Genomic DNA, 19,797 nt, shown 5'->3' with positions numbered 1-19,797 from the left:
AAGATAAGTATGGCAAAATGTTATCCTTGAGTAAAATGCGGTCCGGTTCTTTGCTCGTAAGACCTATTCTGCTGCCCAATCTGAAGCCCTGCATTCTTGTGACCATCTTGGTGACATCCCAGTCTCTGTCGCACCCCACCAATCTTTGAACTTGATGCAGGGCATTATTTTCCACTTGTATCTTCTTCTCCAAACTGACGAGGAGCTCTGCACAAACCTCGAGCAGCGAGGAGTTTGATTTATCTGCCAAGTACGAGGCCCTAAAAACAATTACACCAATACAGGTGCCTTTACCCTGGTCTTTGAGGGGGATACCCTCCCAGAGAAATTCAAGGTGATGGTGTATCGGTGTGATGTGAAACCTTACATTTCACCACCGATGAATTGCTTTAAATGCTTACGGTTTCGACACATGTCTTCCTGCTGCACCCGTGATCCCCTCTGTGATGAATGTGGGTGCCCCCTCCATGAGGGGAGTGCCTGTGCTCACCAACCAGTGTGCGTAAATTGTAGTGCACTGCATCCTCCACGCTCACCAGCATGCCTAGTGTATGTGAAAGAAGGATGGATTCAAGAGTACAAGACATTAGATCGACTTACCTACACTGAGGGTTGTCAAAAGTATGACCAGCTCCATCCCGTGCCTATAACTTCTACTTTTGCTTCAGTTACGTCCATTCCCCCTGCTACCCCCTCCTCTTCCCAGCCCCGCCCCATTCGCCCCACACCTTCCCACTCCCCTTCAGGTGCTGCTCCCCCTCGCCCGCCGGAGAAGTGCTCCCCTTCTTTGGCAGCCGCTGGTGCTGGAGCTCCCTCCCAGGACTCCTCTTCCGCCCCCCCCCCCCCCGAAAGGCAATCTGCAACTCCACATCTGCTGCGTGATCCACTGCTGGTGGGCACCAACATTGTCAGGTGTAATTCCTAATTCCGTGCCCGACCTCACTTCTCTTCCTTCACAAGAGAAGAAGCAGAAACACAAGAACAAGGGCAAGGCCCCTCTGGTACCCCTGAGGTGCTGCCTTCCCCTCCTCCAGCCAATGAACCAACAGTCTGACCCCACCTGTATGGACATTACCCCATCCTTATCGGTGATGGATGCCAATTCGGCAGCGTGATTGGCTCCTGTCCATTCACTTCCCATTTGGACTCCAGCTTGATAATCCTCCATTGGAACTGTAATGGATATTTTTGTCACCTCCTGGAGTTGCAGCCCCTTCTTTCCTCCCACTCTGCTGCTTGCATTGCTCTCCAGGAGACCCATTTTGTCAATTCTTACTCACCCATTGTGTGTGGGTTCCTTTCTTTCTGCCAGAACCGAATTGGCCCCTTGCGGGCTTCTGGTGGTGTTTGCACCTTGGTCCGTAAGGAGATTGGTAGTAAATGGATTCCCCTCCATAGCACTCTGGAAGCAATTGCTTTCAGGGTCCATCTGCTCACTCCAACCATAATCTGTAGTCCCTACCTCCTGCCTGACAGGCTGCCCACATCCCTTGCCCTAACCACCCTTCTTCAACAACTTCCTTCTCCTTTCCTGCTTCTAGGGGTTTTAATGCCCACAATCCTCTTTGGGGTAGTCACACAACTGTTGCCCTGGGGAGGACAGTTGAAGCTGTTGTGGCAGGACTTGACCTCTATTTACTAAACACTGGTGCTCCCACACACTTTAGTGTTGCACACAGCACTTTCTCTGCCATTGACCTCTCCATCTGCACTCCCGGCCTTCTTCCCTCCATTCAGTGGGATGTCCACGATGACTTATGTGAGAGAATTGTTTTGACCTTCCTTCAGTGTATCTCGCTCCGTCACCCTCCCAGGTGGACCTTCTCTAAAGCTGATTGGGGTGCCTTCTCCTCTGCTACCATCCCCCCTGTACTACCACACAGCAGTATTAATGAGTCTGTACAGACTTTGACTGCTGCCATTCTTTCTGCAGCTGTTTCAGCCATCCCTTCTTCCTTGGGTTCCCCCCGTCAGAAGATGGTCCCTTGGTGGACTCCAGAAATTACTGCGGCCACAAAAGACCGCCGCCGTGCTCTTCAACACTTCAAGCGGCACCCTTCTACTGCTCTCCTTCTGGTCTTTAAACGATTCTGTGCCTGGGCCTATTATCTCATCAAATTTCAGAAACGGATTTGCTTGTAACAATATGTGGCTGCCATAGGACCGCAGAGCATTTCACTCAACGCTTTGCCCAAGCCTCTGCATCGACTCAGTATCTGCCCACATTCCTCCTCCTGAAAGGGTGCTCGGAACGACTGCCTTTGTCTCTTGTTCCCTGCTGCTTGGAGCCTTATAATGCCCGTTTAGTGAGTGGGAATTCACCAGCGTCCTCGTCCTTTGTCCCGACATGGCTCCTGGACCGGACCGGACTGGATCGGATACATAACCAAATTCTCCAACACTTATCGGTGGCTGGCCACTGTCGTATACTGACCCTTTTCAACAGTCTGTGGAGTGAGGGGTTATTTTCTATCCAGTGGCAGGAAAGCATTGTTATTCCGGTGTTGAAGCCTGGGAAACTGCCTCTTCAGTTGGATAGCTGCCGTCCAATTAGCCTTACCCACATCCTCCGCAAGCTCCTTGAACACGGGGTGAGTCGGCGGCTGTTCTGGATCCTTGAATCCCACGACCTTTTGTCATCAACTTAAGGTGGTTTTTGCTGTGTTCACTGTATGGTGGATAACTTGGTCCACTTGGAGTCTGCTACCCGGTCGGCTTTTGCCAATCGGCAACACCTCATTGCAGTCTCCTTTGACCTGCATAAAGCCTATGACACCACCTGGCGCCACCACATACTCACCACCCTTTGCGAATGGGGCTTTGTGGTGTTCTGCCTGTTTTTATCCGTAACTTTCTTTCTTGTTGCTCTTTCCGGGTCTAAGTTGGTTCCTCCTACAGCACTTCCCATCGGCAAGAAAATGGAGTTCCACAGGGTTTCCGTGCTGAGTGTCACTCTCTTTCTCTTAGCCATTAATGGACTGGTGGCAGCTGCTGGGCCGACAGTGTCCCACTCTTTGTATACTGATGATTTTTGTATCTATGTCACTTCCTCCATCATGGGCACTGCAGACTGCCGTCTACAGGGGGCAATCTACCGGGGGCACGATCTTGGGCTCTCTCCCATGGTTTTCAGTTTTCGGTGGTAAAGTTGTGTGTTCTGCATTTCTGCTATTGCTGTACAGTCCATCCCCATCCAGACCTGTTCATCGGTGGCCAATCCCTCGAGGTGGTGACACCCATATCTTCTTGGGTCTGGTCTTTGATGCCCGGTTGAAATGGCTCCCTCCTCTTCATCAGGTGAAGACGACATGCTGGTTACATCTCAGTGTTCTTAGGAGTCTGTGCAATACCACCTGGGGAGCAGACTGCTCTATTCTACTGCGATTGTACAAAGTGCTGGTCCAGTCTTGTTTAGAATACGAGAGTCCTGTCTATGGTTCTGCGTCATCTTCGACATTGCAGATACTAGACCCCATCCACCATTGTGGGGTATGACTTGCGACTGGTGCCTTCCAGACTAGCCTCGTAATTAGCCTTCTCGCAGAGGCGGGGATTCCACTTCTGCGAGTTTTGCACCAACAACAGCTGATGTCTTACACGCTCCGCATTCGCTGCACCCCAAAGCACCCTAATTATGGCCGGCCGAAGTGGCCGTGCGGTTAAAGGCGCTGCAGTCTGGAACTGCAAGACCGCTACGGTCGCGGGTTCGAATCCTGCCTCGGGCATGGATGTTTGTGATGTCCTTAGGTTAGTTAGGTTTAACTAGTTCTAAGTTCTAGGGGACTAATGACCTCAGCAGTTGAGTCCCATAGTGCTCAGAGCCATTTGAACCATTTTAACCCTAATTATGGACTCCTTTATCCAGACACGGAGATCAACCGCCCGTGGCGGCGGCCACGATGTGGGATTGTCATGGCTGCCTGCATTCAGTCGCTCTTTCCTGAGTTCCAGCACTTCCCTTTACCGCCTCTTTTCTCCACTTGTGCACATACCCCTCCGTGGTGTGTCTCTGAGCCACAGCTCTGTCTTGATCTCTCCATCAGTTCAAAGGATTCTGTCCTTCCGGAGGCCCTTCACCTCCAATTCTACTGTCTCCTCTGTTCATTCCAGGGTTCAGAAGTGATTTATATTGATGACTCCATGGTTGCTGGTCACACTGGTTTGCTTACACCTATGCAAGACACACGGAACTTTGTTCCTTGCCAGATGGTTGTAGTGTTTTTACTGCAGAATTGGTAGCCATCTTGCACACACTGGACCATGTCCGTTTCTGCCCAGGACTGTCGTTCACTATCTCTAGTGACTTGTTGAGCAGTTTGCAAGCTTCCTTCGCCACCTGTTGGTCATAGCTATCCAAGACTCCCTTTCTCTCCTTGATCAACGTTCATGCTCAGTGGTTTACATTTGGACCCCAGGCCACATTGGGATCCCTGGCAATGAACTTGCCGATCGACTGGCTAAAGTAGCTACTAACAGGCCATCTCTTGCTATTGGCATTCCAGAAATAGACCTTTATTCGGCAGTACATCATCAGGTTTTGGGATTTTGGAATGCAGAATGACACACTCTTTCTTCGCCAAACAAGCTCAGGGCAATAAAGGATTCTACAACTATGTGGCGGTTCTCCTTACGGGCCTCTCATAAGGCCTCTGTCATCCTTTGCCAGCTCTGGATTGGCCATACTTGGTGACTCACAGTTATCTCCTCCATTGTGAGGACCCCACGCTCTGTTATTGTGGATCAGTGTTGACTGTGGTTCACCTCTTTCTGGACTGTCCCAGCTTAACCGCCCTGTGACGGACTCTTAGCTTTCTTGACTCGCTGCCCCTGGCATTAGCTGACAATGCCTCAGTGGCTGATCTTGTTTTACGGTTTCTTCGTGATGGAGGTTTTTATCGCTTTATTTAAGGGTGGGAGATTCAACCTTATCGGTGGGTGGAGGGGATGGCAGGCCGTCTTGCTGCCCCCTTCACCCTGATTGGACTGGCTTCGACTGGGCTTGGTGGTTAACCCCTGCCCTCTGCCTTCCCATTCCTTTCCTTATGGGGTCTGTTTTATCCTGAGTGTCAATCTTGTCTACCTGTGCTTCTTCCTTCATGTCCCTGTCATTAATCACTTTCTTTCCCTCCTCTCTTCTTCTGCCTTCTTCCTTCCTTCTCTGTCGATAGTTTGTAATTTTATGTCCATTGTAGTTCCCTCTTATAGTGTGAGGTTTTATCAGTTTTAGTTATTCCAAGGTCGGAAGGACTGATGACCATGTAGTTTTGTCCCTTCTCCAATCCACCCAACCAACCATATTGTTTGACAAAAAATTGTCACAATAATTCTTGTAGCACACAAGCAATTCTGCACAGATTGTCCTTTGTTGCTCTGTATGGTCTTCTGTTAGATGGTGAGGAAGCCAGCAGGCACACAAGTTTGGGTATCCCAGTTGGTGGACAAGTGTGTCAGCACTACCACCAAATACGTCCAATTGTGCAATGAGGTGTTTGATTGTGATCATTTGATCACCTCAGGTGAGTGTGTTCACACATTCCAACATTTCAGAAGTCACAGCTGTGGGCAGGTAGCCAGCATGCAGGAGATAGACAAGTTTGCGCAACCTAGTTGCAATGGTGACTGATGCCTCAACCAATGACTCACCATGCATTTGCTCACTGGTAGGTCTCTGTAGACAATCTGCAAGTGCCTAAGAATATCTGTGATGCTATTGTTTTCCCCTAAAAGAAACTCAGTGACAGTACTCTGCTTGGAATGCACCTCCATTACAGATGCTATTTTGAAGGATGTGTATATTGCTTCCACTTACCAGAAGCTCATGAAACTGTAGGTGGCTGAAGTGGGAATATTTCATGATGTTGCACAACAAATATGACATTTTTTCAACTGAAATTGGGTGAAAATAAAATGGGTTGCATTAATTATTGAATGCCCCTCATATTACTTGTCCTGTCAGCTTTTTCTAGCTCACTCTGCCCTGAGTATGGTTTGCTAGGCCCAGTTAAATTTGCAGTGTGTGTGTTTCTCAGTAGCATGCAATGGCTCCGAGTTACAAAATATTACGTCACTCTTGGTCACACTGCGCTATGGTGTTCGCTGTTCTACACACCTCACCTGCGCCCATTATAGCAAACCCATCTGTCCAGTGGCGTAGTTGAATAGGGCATCACCCGAACTGGGCCCTGCTGAGAGGCTGCAGCTGGAGTTAAACTTTAAAAAATTCATGCACTGAACATTTTTTAGGCCCAGCAGCTTGTTAGAGTATGTTTGTAGTTATATGTTAAATGGGAATTTCCAGTAAATTTTGCCTCCCTCTGTTTGGAAAGATACTCATTAGATTACTGGAAACTTAATAAGCAAAGCATTTCAGAAATTTGACTTTCCTTTGAGAGAGTCATGGGTTACGTCATTACATTTTATTGTGCAAATGACCCATGGAAAATGAAACTAACAACATCCAGTTGGTAGCAAGATTTCAGACACTTAACCTCTGTGGTTTCTACCCACCTGTAAATAGGCTGATCTGTTTTTGTACAGGTGTTGTGAATAGCAAAGATATAACAAAATAGGGCTTCAGGAAGCTAGAAACGGATTTCTATGACATCACCAGGGTTAAAAATACTGCATAAAGAGTGATTGCCGAGGTGGTGGAAAAACTGTCATTTTGTAGATTGTAATGAGATGGCACTGAGAGAAGACATTTACATAATTTTTGCTATGTTGCACAAAACTGTGATCTACATTTGTATAACGGATGAAAAACACTGTCTCTGTCGCTGTTTGTTGTCATTAATGATAAGTTTTGATGTAGCCAGCAGATCATCTTCAGATTCAGTGTTGCAAGTTGCAGTTTGTCATTAGCAGTAAAAATGACACCACTACTAATAAATTGCACCTTGCAGCACCAGACCTGAAGGTAATCTGCTAGTGAGATTGAAACCTGTGATCATTAGAAAATCCACACGGATCCAGATGGTATTTTCCATTCATTTGCTGTAAGATACCCTCCTATGTGTAAGTCTGAGTGCACTGTTACTACTTCCACTTGGTCAGCTATATGGCATTGATGTTAATAGCAACACGCAAAAAAATGTTGAGCTTTTGAACAGCAATGAGATAGTGGCTTTGGCTTCAATCCAAATGCATCAGCGTGTGTCCTCAAGAAAAACATAAATATATGTAAGAACTCAATGTAGTGAATGAAAAAACTGTAGGTCCAAGCACATGACAACCATGAACTAAGTCTCTTCCCCTTCACAACACTATTTGATTTTACTATTAAGGAATTGGAGAAAACTGATATGTTGACATGGATGTAGCCACGAAATGCTGCTGTGTTCAGTCATGTTTGCTTGTGCAGTTACAGGAAACAAGCCACCCTGTGCAAATCATTATCAAACCCTACAGGCCAGAACATTATGCAACCAACCATATTATCTAAGCTAAAAGATGGAGAACCAGCCACTGCCTTCTGAACTTATTTCAGTACAACTATTCTAGAAAACAGAACACAGAGGAAGTATGGTCCAGAATTTGTATCCTCTAGTGCCTGCTTCTCAATTCAGCTGCACTTAATACACTAAATGATCTTTGAAAGTTGATACTGTTTGATCATTTAGACAGCTAATGGTACAGAATTGATCATTTAACAGACGTAATCTATCAAACCATTGAAATTTATGCTCCCAAAGCCTTTGGTCTTGTTTAAAAAGTGGTTCATCCTGCACTGGAATAAGGGCAGTCACTCTGTAATCATGGTGGACAAGAAATACTGTGAAGCTCAAAGCCCACATCTGTAGTGGAAAATCTCATGGCATTTAAGATCACAGGAGAAAAATTCCACTGTATTGTTAAAGAGGACTGGGAGACATCATGAGAGGAGTTCCTGTATGTGTTCCATATATATAATGTGGAGGCATTTTGGAGGAAAAAGCCATGGAAAGGTAAGATGGTATCATGTGTCAGCTATACTGAATGGAAATTCTTGCAGACAGTTTTGAAAGGCACTGTACAGAAAATGGCAAAATATTTCATCATAATTATCCTAAAAATGACTTACCGATGGGGACAATTAGGACTTTCACTCCACTAACGATCTTACAATAGCTCTTCACTTTTATAAGCAGGGACTGTTTGTGGCATATTTAAGGGGCCCTCACGTGTACAATAATATCGTCAAACTGTCAGTCTGAGAGCATGTATTTACATTTTGTCAATACTAGAAATATTAATGAACAATTTGACAGCACTGAAAATATTCACTATTGTCAGTACATTGATGTGTAACATCAAGTATTGACAGTTTGACAATATTCTTCTTTCACATATTGCCAGAGCTTCATGGATCATCCATATGCCATTAGTGTACTCTGTTTGTTTTCATTTCGCTTTTTTGCATATCGTACCTCAGAATCAATTATTCAAGTAGTCTTGTAACACAAAACAATTTTAATAGACGAATGTGAGGGTAATCGTTGTATGTAACATTTCAGGATGGTCAACAGAAGATTCTCTGTGGTAGTGCTTACCTTATTAATTTGAAAATCTAGTTTGGATTGGTGAATTACATGAGTTTGGGAAAACAATTCTGCTGCGAAAAGTAGGTATAACATATACCTGCAGCGGCTAGTAGGAGGGCTCCAAAATACTTGCAATTTCAGCAAATTACTATAAAATGTAAAAGAAAGTTTTACATTAATTTCCAAAACATATTCTTGCCAGGCAGATATATCTGCTTCGCAGGTTTACGTAGAATTTTACTAATTGTGATTGCTGATATACAGAACTAAACTTCGAGAATTCTTCCTGTCACCAGAAGTGTCAAAGTTATTCCTAATCTCTTGTCAACTGTGATTCCCTCTTTCATTAACATATTTTGTGTCTCTATTTTATCCAGTAACAACATTAATTACTTGTACGCTACAGGACTTGTAGGAAAATATTTTTTATGAAATCTTTCGGGTTCCCAGTCCGTGTTTTTGATTTGTCAGTAGTGTAACATGAGACAAACCGCTCCTTTTTTTTCCCAACCATTCTCAGACGCATTTCCTCTTTTCCACTGTCTTCTGTTGTGGGCACACCATGGCTAATGTAACTGCAGCACTCTCTCTCTTTTGGGTGTTAGACATCTTAACATTGTAAAACCATATTGTCAGCTGATAATTTTTGCTAATATTACTGACGAGTTCAATATATTGAAGGTTTGACAAACTAGTGTGGTCAATAAATGTGGAATGTGTGGAGGCCCTTTCATGTGGCATTTGCTCATGACAGACTCCCAACATATTATGAGATACGAGGTTTGTCTGGAAAATACGTATAAAAGTTGAATAATAACTTTATTTTACAGTTATTCAGGCATTACAATATGGTCTCCTTCAAAGTACTCGCCCTGAGACGCAATACACTTCTGCCAACGCCGTTTCCACTGTTGATAACATTGCTGAAAGTCTTCAGTTGTGATGTGGTTCAGTTGCCGTGTCGTTTCCGCCATGATGGCTTCCACATCTCCCAAGTGCCACCCCCGAAGCACCATTTTGCATTTCGGGAACATGAAGAAGTCACACGGGGCTAAATCGGGTGAATAAGGCGGGTAGTCTGTCACAGTGATTGAGCTTCGGGCTAAAAACTCGCGCACAGCGAGTGACATGTGAGCGGGCGCATTATTCGTGATAAGGGATCCACCTGCCCCCTTGTGCCAACTCCAGTCAAACTCGGGCCACACGACGTGTCAGAACTTCAACGTAAAAATTTCCATTCACTCTCTGGCCGGGAGGGACAAATTCCTTGTGAACAATGCCCCTAGAATCGAAGAAAACAATCAACATTGTCTTCACATTGGACCTTGATTTTCGCGACTTTTTTGTTCTCGGTTCTCCTGCTAGTTTCCATTCCTTGCTTTGAGATTTGAGCTCCACATCGAAGTCGTAAAACCAGGACTCATCTCCAGTGATGACTCGGTTGAGAAAGTTCCCTTGTTCCTCTGCTTCCAACCAACCCCCTTTGCTTTCTGTTCTGGTGTCAAGAGCTTCAGTACGATATCGCACACAATTTCTTCATTTCAAGTTTTTGTGTCAGGATTTCATGAACGATTGTTTTGGGGATTGACAGCTCGTCAGCAATCATTCTGACTGTCAATCTACGGTCTTTAAGAACACAAGCCCGAATTCGTTCAACATTTGCATCAGAACTCGATTTAGATGGGCGTCCTGGGTGAGGGTCATCGTTCACTTCTTCTCGGCCATCCTGGAACCTTTTTAACCACTTGTTCACGATTGGTTCCTTCAGAGAATTGTCTCCGTAAACCTGTTTCAAACACTCAAAAATCTCATGGCCATTCTTGCCTACCTTTGCAAGAAACTTGATGTTGACGTGCTGTTCCCCAATCAGAGAGAGCTCCATGCTGACGGCAGGTGCAAAATGGTAACTGGCAACAAGCTGCCGCACACTCCCACCTTCACACAGAGTGCTCAGACTCGAACTGAGCGTTGATGGGATTGATTACAGCAGTAGTCCCACCTGGCGGTGACTGCAACCTGTAACATAAAGACATTATTCAACTTTTATACGTATTTTCCGGACAAACCTTGTATATTCATTATGAATATCAGGTGGTAACCCAACTTGAATAAAGGAGTTTAATTTTCCCTGTGGTCAAACTGACAAGTCCAAATTGTTCACTGTTGTGTATAGGGTATGAGTGTAGATGTTCTTTCCATGCTGATGTAAAATAACTCAGTTGTCATAGAAAGTTTGTGATCATTGTCTAGAAAGAATTTCTCAGCAAACATAATACTGACACAGAAGTTGGCTGCTGCTCATAACTGCTGGTTATTATGTAGTTATATACCATGTAATGAAACTACGTTATACTATATTTATAGGTGAACAAATTTTAACATTAGAAATTACAAACGTTGTTGCTAATAGAAATAATGGCACATGGAGACATGCAACTTATCACCCAGTAGTAAAACTTTATTCAGAAGAAGTCAAGCAAGTGTATTTCTTTTCTTTTTTTACCACAGCTGTAATACTTACGTGAAATGACACGGAAACGACTCGACTTCATCTGATGTGACTGTAATTGGGTGTTATCCTCTTGGTTGTTATGAAGGTGAATATTAATTTTTTTAACCTTTCATTACACTGTTAGCTACTTAAAACATTACATTTATTTTGCTCTTATTGGTGATTTGGTCTTGTAGGATTACATGTGCAGTTTGACAAGTGAAGTGTAGTTGTAAGGCCACACTGTGAATATTGTTTATTATTTAATAGTCCAGTTAATCATATTAGCATTTAAAATGCGTTACTGTGTTTCACAGTCTTCACTTGCACTTACACGTACATCTACATGATGACTGTGCAATTCACAATTAAGTGCATGCAGAGGGTTCATTGAGTCAGTTTCAAGCTATTTCTGTAGTGTTCCACTCTCAAACAGCGCATGGGAGACACGGACACTTAAATCTTACTATGCAAGCTCCGATTTATTTTATTATGATGCTCATTTCTCCCTATATAGGTGGGTGCCAACAAATATTTTTGCACTCTGAGGAGAAAGTTGGTAGCTGAAATTTCTTGAGAAGACACTGCCGCAGTGAAAAATGCATTTTTTTTAATGATTGTCACCCCAGTTCGTGTATTGTATTTATTGCTTTCTCCCCCCTATTTCATAATAGTACAAAATGATCTGCCCATCATTGAACTTTTTGATGTCCTCTGTCAGTCCTATTCATTAGGTAAGGTACCACTCAGCAATACTCTAACAGAGGACAGACAATCGTAGTATAGGCAGTATCATCAGTGGATTGGTTGCATCTTCCACGTTTTCTGCCAATAAACTGCAGTCTTCCATTCACCTTCTCCATGACATTATCTGTGAGATCATTCCAATTTAAGTTGTTCCTAATTGTTATCTGTAGGTATTTCATGAATTGACAGCCTTTATATTTTTGTGATTATGTTCTAACCAAAAGTTACTGGTTTATTTTTAGTATGCATGTGGAAGACTTCACACTTTTCATTATTTGTGGTTAACTGACGATTTTTTTTCGCAATTCAGATATCTTGTCTGAATCAATTTTCAATTGGTTTTGATCATCAGATAAGGTGACAAAATGGTAAATGACAGTGTCATATGCCAAGAATCAAAGAGAGCTGCTTGGATTGTCTCCTTAATCAGGCCCATTCAGGGGCAGCTAGACAGCTGTCTCACCACCTGAGTAGTGAGCACTCATGGTAAAATGTGGCTGTCAGATATCACTTTGTAGTGCAGGGGAATTTCAGTGTACTGTCATCAGAAGAATGATAATATGTTAAGTTTGCCATAGTTTTAAATGCAAGTGAATGTACATAATCGCAGAGCAGCTTGATGAAAAGCAGAATTGTGGCCAGGTTAGAAACCTCAAAACAAAGGTTAGACACACCAGTATCAATTTACAGTACATCAATGCAGGATGGCTAGTTGCAGTTAGAACTTGTAGGCCCGTAGTGTGACAGGCCAGTTGAGTGATAAGTTTTGTAATAAAATAAGTGTTGTGGACTTGCATTAAAAATTTTCTGTGGCATAAATTTTCACAACTTCAGAGGTTTGCAACTACAATAACGTTGATGTTTGGACCTGCATATTTGTGCGAACAGTTTTCCCCCAATAAAGAGCATGGAATCTACCCACAGAAGCTCACTGACTGGCCTCAGTTTAAAAGCTTATCTTCGAATTAGCAGTACTCAGTATGTGGCACTAAACATTGATTGAATTATCAGTGCTCAGAAAGTGGTACCAAACATTGATGCTTTAGTGAAAAGTGAAATAAGTAGTATTCATTGAGATGAAGTGTTTCTTTGTTTTAACATGTGAATAAAACAGTTATGAACTATAAGTTGATGTTTTGAACTTTTTCCTAAAATGATATTCATCGTAAGGCTACATCATTCACAACAAATATCATGTTTCATATGTAGCTGCTGCATGTTCTTTGCCTCAGCAATTGAAAGAAATTTAAGTTTTATTTCATTGTCAATTTTCATCAGTGCAACAGTCTTGGGAAATAAATTTGCCATGGTAGACATTAACAAGGCACCGTTAAGTATTAAATCTCTGTAGAACTACTAGCATCGTAGAATAGACTTGTTGACAACAGTTCCTTGTGCCAAGCTGCCTTGTTCCAATTCCTTCTGCTCTCCTGTATTCTTCCCCTGTGAGCCGGACAGTTGGTCACTGCCGAGGAGTGAGCGCAAGCCAGCTCGTATGAGCAGATCAGTGAACAGGCTTGTTCTGAATCATTTCTGTAGATCAGGAACAGCAGAGGGCCTTAACACTTCTTTGGAGAACACCAGATATTAGTTCTTATGACTTTCCCTCAGTTACTATGAACTGTAACCTTTTTCAGGGTGTATACGTGGACAAGGAGAAAAAATTCCCAGATTTCTCCCGGATTTCCCGGTAAAAAATACACTTTCTCCCAGGTGAAAATACACTTTTTCCGTGTTAAGTGACAGTATACTTTTCCTCGGAACTGTTAAACTTATTGATTTATAGAGATTGCAACGCGCTTTTGTAAGCCAGTCATAGTTCATGTCACGTGATCTCGCCAGCCGATACAGCGGATATTCAAAGCAAAGGACACGTCATGTCATCAGCCAATAGCATTATCACTGTTAATTAGCATGTACACACAAACAGGAAAAGTTCAGTGTTTAAATTAATATACATAGTGTTGCTACAAGAAAACCAAAGCTTTCACATACAATATTGGTATCAACGATTAATATGCTGCAAGAGAAGCTTAACTTTCACGTATAACATTGATCTTCTTTGCGCGTGTTACGCATTGAGATACATCACACAAATGTGCCAGTAAAATTTTTAATAACGACACAAATGTATGATCTTCTGGCCTCGAAATTTTTCTAAATGGTCATCCTCAGAGAGTTGATTTTTAAATGAGAGTCAGACGCTCTGTGATTAAGAAATTTATCGCACATAGTTAATCTTGAGTAAAAGGAAGTTTACTTTGAAAGTAACGCTTTTCAGTCAATCATTCGCAATATTTTCCCGCAACCTGTTAGAAAGAGGTCCGTTTCAGCAGTTGTCAGAGAGCGCCAATTATAGGCGTCACACCGCTTGCGCAGCTACGATGACACAAGAAGCCTGTATGTTCGTACATGTAAAACATTAAAAGATCTTACGTTACGCCACAAAAGAAACAAGACATCAGAGGATATTCCAAGAGCATCGGAATTTCGTGAACCATAATAACGTGCATAATTCGGTTTGAAGTGCACATGCGTACGTCCAGATTCGGTTGTAAATTTTCTTGGAATACCAGTACTGTATTATTTCATTTTTGGTTCTTTATTATGGCATAATGCCATACTTGCAAGAAGACGAAAACATGCTCTTTTGAAATGCAGAGAAACTGCAGAGAAACTAGCCAATAGTGTGGAATTAAGCATTTCGTTACAAATAAATTGACTGCCTCAGCAGAAAAGATTAATAAAAACCACTTTTCTTTAGCAAACAGCCAAAAATAACTTCATTGTTCTGCAAGGCGATTAATGCTTGACTGAAACTGCTGCCCGGGGCAGATACCCCGATTCGCTCCTAATGAATATGGCAGCTTGCGCGCGATAGTAAAATTTTTCCGAATAGCATCTTGCTGCTACTGCTTATATAGCTAACAGACACACTCTAGTAGCCAGAAGTGGGAGAAGGTTCTACACACACGCGACGCAACTGGGCATGTGCATGGGCCCGCCCGCAACTGCTTACATGAATCTAATGTAAACAGTTGTGACGTCACGCTCATCGGAGGCAATTTGTTGTTATGAAGCATTGCATAGTCTTCCCAAAGCCTCTGACACCTTTTGCTGCTGGCAGATGCTTGTATCAGCACTGTGTTTTGTTGTTGTACATGGCACATTTCCTTTGCAACTTAAGTTTTATTTTAGTTTTTTTTCTCTCGTTCATGTTTTATTACTGCAGTATTATTCTGCAGTAGCGGGATACAGTAATATTCTTTGTTTGAATATTATTTCTTACCAGTCAAAATGACAAATTTAGCTGAAAACTAAAACAAAAAAAATCCCGAAATTCTAAAAAATTCCCAGGGTTTTCTCCCAGATGAAAAAATTCCCGGGTTTTTCCTGGATCTCCCGGTTGTCCCGGGTCGTATACACCCTGTGTTTGACAAAATATGAACTGTAACCTTTTTGACAGAAAATCACAAATCCAGTTTCACAACTGAGATGATAGCCCATAGGCACACAATATGATTAGAAGTTGCTTGTGAGGTAAGATGTCAAATGCTTTCTGGAAATTTAAAAATATGGAGTCAGTTTGAATAATGAGGCAATTGTTTAACAAGAACAATGTTTTCAGAATCTACATTGGCTATTTGTCAATAAATCATATTGTTCAAGGTAATTCATAATGTTTGAACATAATATATGTTCCAAAATCCTACTGCAAATTGACGTTCATGATATGGGTCTGTAATTCATTGGATTACTCCTATTTCCTTTTTTGGGTATTTGTGTGACCAGTGTAACTTTCCAGTCTTTGGTACAGATATATTGACGAGCTATCAGTTGTATTTTATTGCTAAGTGTGGACTAATGTATCAGCATGCTCTAAAATGAGCAATAACATTATGAATTAATTGCATGTAGTAGGATCAGAAGAACTGTTTTGTCTCGGAATTGACTTGCCAGTACCACTACTAGACATTTCCTTTCCTATTATACTTGCAAATAGAATGAGGGGAAAAAGATTGTCTATATGCCTCCATATGAGGCCCAGTTTCTCAAATCTTATGTTTGTGATCCTTAACGCGCAATGTAAGTTGGTGGCAGTAGAATCATTCAGCAGTCAGCTTCAAATGCTGGCTGGTTTTGTAAATTTTCCCGATAGTGTTTCTCGAAAAGGACATCACCTTCACTCCAGGGATTCCTGTTTGAGCTCCCAAAGCATCTCTGTAAGCATGTGTTGTTTGAACCTACTGGTGACAAATCAAGCAGTCTGTCTCCGAATTATTTTGATGTCTTCCTTTAATCCAACCAGGTACGGATCCTAAATACGTCAGCAGTGCTCAAGAATAGGTTGCACCAGTGTCCTGTATGCGGTCTCCTTTACAGGTGAACTACTCTTTCCTAAAATTCTCCCAATTAATGGAAATCAACAATATGCCTTCCCTACCATAGTTGTCACATGCTAGTTCCATTTCATATCACTTTGCTATGTTACGTCCAGATATTTAACCGACTTGACTATGTCAAGCAGGACACTACGAATACTGTAACTGAATATTACATGTTCATTGTTCCTACTCATCTGCATGAAATTAAATTTTTCACATTTAGAGGTAACTGCAATTCATCACACCAACTAGAAATTTTATGTAAGTTATCTTGTATCTCCCTATGGTCACTCAACTTCGACAACTTACCGTACACCCCAGCATCATCAGCAAACAATCCCAGATTGCTGCCCACCTTGTCTGCCAAATCATTTATGTACATAGAGTACAACAGCATTCTTATCACACTACCCTGGAGCGCTCCTGACAATACTCTTGTCTCTGATGAACATTCGCCGTAGAGGACAACATACTGTTTCTGCTACTTCAGAAGTCTTCGAGCCACTCATATATCTGTGAACTTACTGCATATGCTCATACCTTAATTAACAGTCTGCAATGGGGCACAGTTTCAAATGCTTTCTGGAAATCTATAAATATGGAATCTGCCCATTGCCCCTCATCCATGGTTCCATGGGAAGGGCAAGCTGAGTTTTGCATGAGCAATAATTTCTAAAACCAAGCTGATTCGTGGACGTAACCTTCTCAGTCTCAAGAACGTTTATTATTTTCGAACAGAGAATATATTAAAGGATTCTGCAGCAAACTAAAGTTAAGGATATTTGTCTGTAACTTTGCAGGTCCATTCTTTTACACTTCTTACATACTGGACTCACATGTGGTTTTTTCCCAGTCACACGGTACTACATGTTGGGAAAGAGATTCACAATAAGTGCAAGCCGGGGAAGGGGCCTGTGTTGTAGAGTACTCTCTGTAAAACTGGACTGGGGCCCCATCTGAACCTGGTGATTTATTTGCTTTAAAATTTTTTAGTTGGTTCTCTGTTAGGGATGCTTACTACTATGTCATCCTGACTTGGTGCAAGCGGAGGTGAGGTTGTGGCTCCATCAACAAAGTCAAACATTCTGCAGTGACTGTCTCAACTAACTGGTTTCTTGTTGGGAGAAATATATTTATCTGAATTTTCAGTTGTGGTAAAGTTTTAGATTTTTGTAGTGTAGGAATCCATTTACAAAAATTAAGTTGGAGCTTCAGTCCATGTTTATTGTTCAAACACAAACCGATATTAACTTACAGGTGTTTAAAAATTTGCAGGGAATTAAAGTAAAACATCTATTGATGGAATAAGGGATCAGGAGAATGCTTCAGACAGGGAATGAAAACTTGTGTAACAAAGCTATAAGTTATAGAATAGTTCAGTGAATATCATGAAGTCCATTGGGGAAAGTAGAAAATGGCCAAATGGATGATGAATAACACTGCTGGGAAACACTAAGATATAACAATCCTTTGAAGAAGAAGAACAAGAAGAAGAAGAAGCTGTTTCTGTAAAAAGAATAGACATAAATAAAACATATCTATTCTGGAGAGGTGAAACCTTGCAACTTTGATGAATAAAGATTTTCAGAAGTGGTTTAAACCAGTTGATTTTCATAGTGGTAGAATTTTTATTTTCCCATTGCTGATTTCAAGTTTTCTAGTGCGTCATCATCAGATAGTACTGTTATTAATGATTGTTCACAACAATAATCACTTAGGACTGCACCATCTGATGATGTGTCTCTAGGCGACTTGAAAACAGTAATGAGAAAATAAAAATTCTACCATCACAAAAGAAGAATGGTTTGCAGTAATTTCTAAAAACTGTTAGACACTTAATGAAAAGCTGGATTTTTAAGTTTGTAGGAGCAGGAGTGAGCAGCAAAGAATGAAAATAAATTGTATGCATTATTTTAGTTAGTGTGTAAAACATTCTCACACGTCGAAGTGAGAGAATAAGTGCAGTGGAATAATTTAGCCCATTTACTGTCATTTCTAGATAACCATACATCAACCAGTGTAATAAGATTTTACAGGGCGATGAATGACAGTATGGCTGAAATTATCTAATTTTAGATTTCAGCTCTGTCAGCTGGAGAGGACTTTGATCTATAAGGTGTAAGTAATAATCATGCATATGAGGCCCACACAAGTCTTTATAATTGAGTACTGGTATGCATGTGAAAAATTATTAAATTCATTAGCAAGTTTTACAGCTTTAAAAATTCATAGATAATCCAGTTTATGGCTAGACACGTATAGTTTTCATTAAAGTGATAATCATTTTATGTATTACCAGGACACCCAGTAGAAAGGAAAAATCAGTTTTTAACTTACAGTGTGGCTTCATGAAGTCCGTAACATTTAAATGAAGACAGCATTTCTAGTTTGTTGCATTGCTTGAATACAGTCTGTAAGCAGTACAATATGTAGAAAAGATAGCTCATAGAAAGAAACAGTGGAACTATATTGAGTGAAACAAAATGCATGCATATGTTCCTTTAAAAATGAGTTATTATTAGTTCAGATAAGCACTGTGCAGTCGTAATTCAGTGTATCGTGTTCATATGTTGGTTGTATAGATAAGGAAGAGAGTCCATTTTTAGTCCATACAGGTGGAGTATGAGGAAAATGTGTGGTACTCCACTATACAGGATTATTATTATAATAAAAATATTTTAATTGCTGTTATTTATGTTCTGATTGTAATTTAGTTTTTGCTAAACTATGCTTTTGCATGTACTATAATGTGTTAAAATGTTTCGTTAATGGAGTGCAGGCAAAAGTTGAATGTGTGCTAACACAAACATATTTCAGTTTGATCTCTCATTGGTACAGCAGTGTCCCAGTTTCTGCTGTAATGTTGATGATTATGGAATGTTTGTCGGTGGCTGCAGATTCAAAATTATAAGTTTATTTCATTGAACAGTTGTAGAACTGGGAAGAGTATGACAATTGCCATTGGTCTGTTCTACCCAACAATCTTTCTGTTTTGGATGGTTGTGATGTATTAACTGATGCTGAGAACTCACAACTTTCCATCATTGCCTTTAATAACTTTACTGTATTCCAGCAACTCTGACTGTTCTTATATTTAACATACTGATTTATAGGTAGTTATCTCAACATAGCTACTGTCATTTAATTGAAAACAGCAAATTGAATACAAAACCATAAAAACTGAAGAATGGAAGAAAACCTTTAGCTTAAGTTGCAACATAAAGTCCCTCAGACATGCCCAGAGAAAAATCTTTATCCAAACATGTACATATAAGTTTGCTAGTATACTTTGCAGATGTACTGGAATGTGAACACTAAATGTATCAGGCATCTAAATTCAAGAATGCATTCTTTCAGATCTAAAGTGTAAAAGAACTATTCAAATACCTCTTAACCTTATGTCCTGGACATCTCCATAAACCACTTCATGTTTTCACTGTCAGCCAAGCAAGGTAACACAGTACTGAAAGCTTTGGACTTGTATTTCAGAGGAATAGAGCTCAGAGTGCCATCCAACCATGCAGATTTTAGGTTTTCTTTGATTTCTTCAAATTTCATGTAGACAGAATAATTTGCGCACCAATATTCCCATAATCTTTTATTGCCAAAGGAGGAACTTGTTATTCAGATAGATTAAAATTCTGTGCTCATTTCC

The 19,797-nt window shown here is 41.3% G+C and overlaps 1 protein-coding gene across 4 annotated transcripts in view; it reads left to right on the top strand.

Annotated features, from left to right (window-relative positions):
* Nucleotides 1-19,797, top strand: part of LOC124554783 (testis-specific gene A8 protein-like) — a 278,814-nt gene that overhangs the window by 11,396 nt on the left and 247,621 nt on the right. For 3 of the 4 annotated variants that reach the window (XM_047128429.1, XM_047128431.1, XM_047128430.1), the window contains exon 2: nt 11,028-11,116. The exons of the other annotated variant lie outside the window; for it this stretch is intronic. The gene's annotated coding sequence lies outside the window, so the exon portion shown is untranslated. The remainder of the gene's footprint in view (nt 1-11,027; nt 11,117-19,797) is intronic. 4 annotated transcript variants of the gene reach the window in all.

The sequence above is a fragment of the Schistocerca americana genome, chromosome X (assembly GCF_021461395.2).
Source record: "Schistocerca americana isolate TAMUIC-IGC-003095 chromosome X, iqSchAmer2.1, whole genome shotgun sequence".
NCBI lineage: Eukaryota > Metazoa > Arthropoda > Insecta > Orthoptera > Acrididae > Schistocerca > Schistocerca americana.
The sequence above is the reverse complement of the archived record's forward strand: the minus strand, read 5'-3'. Positions and strand labels throughout refer to the sequence as shown.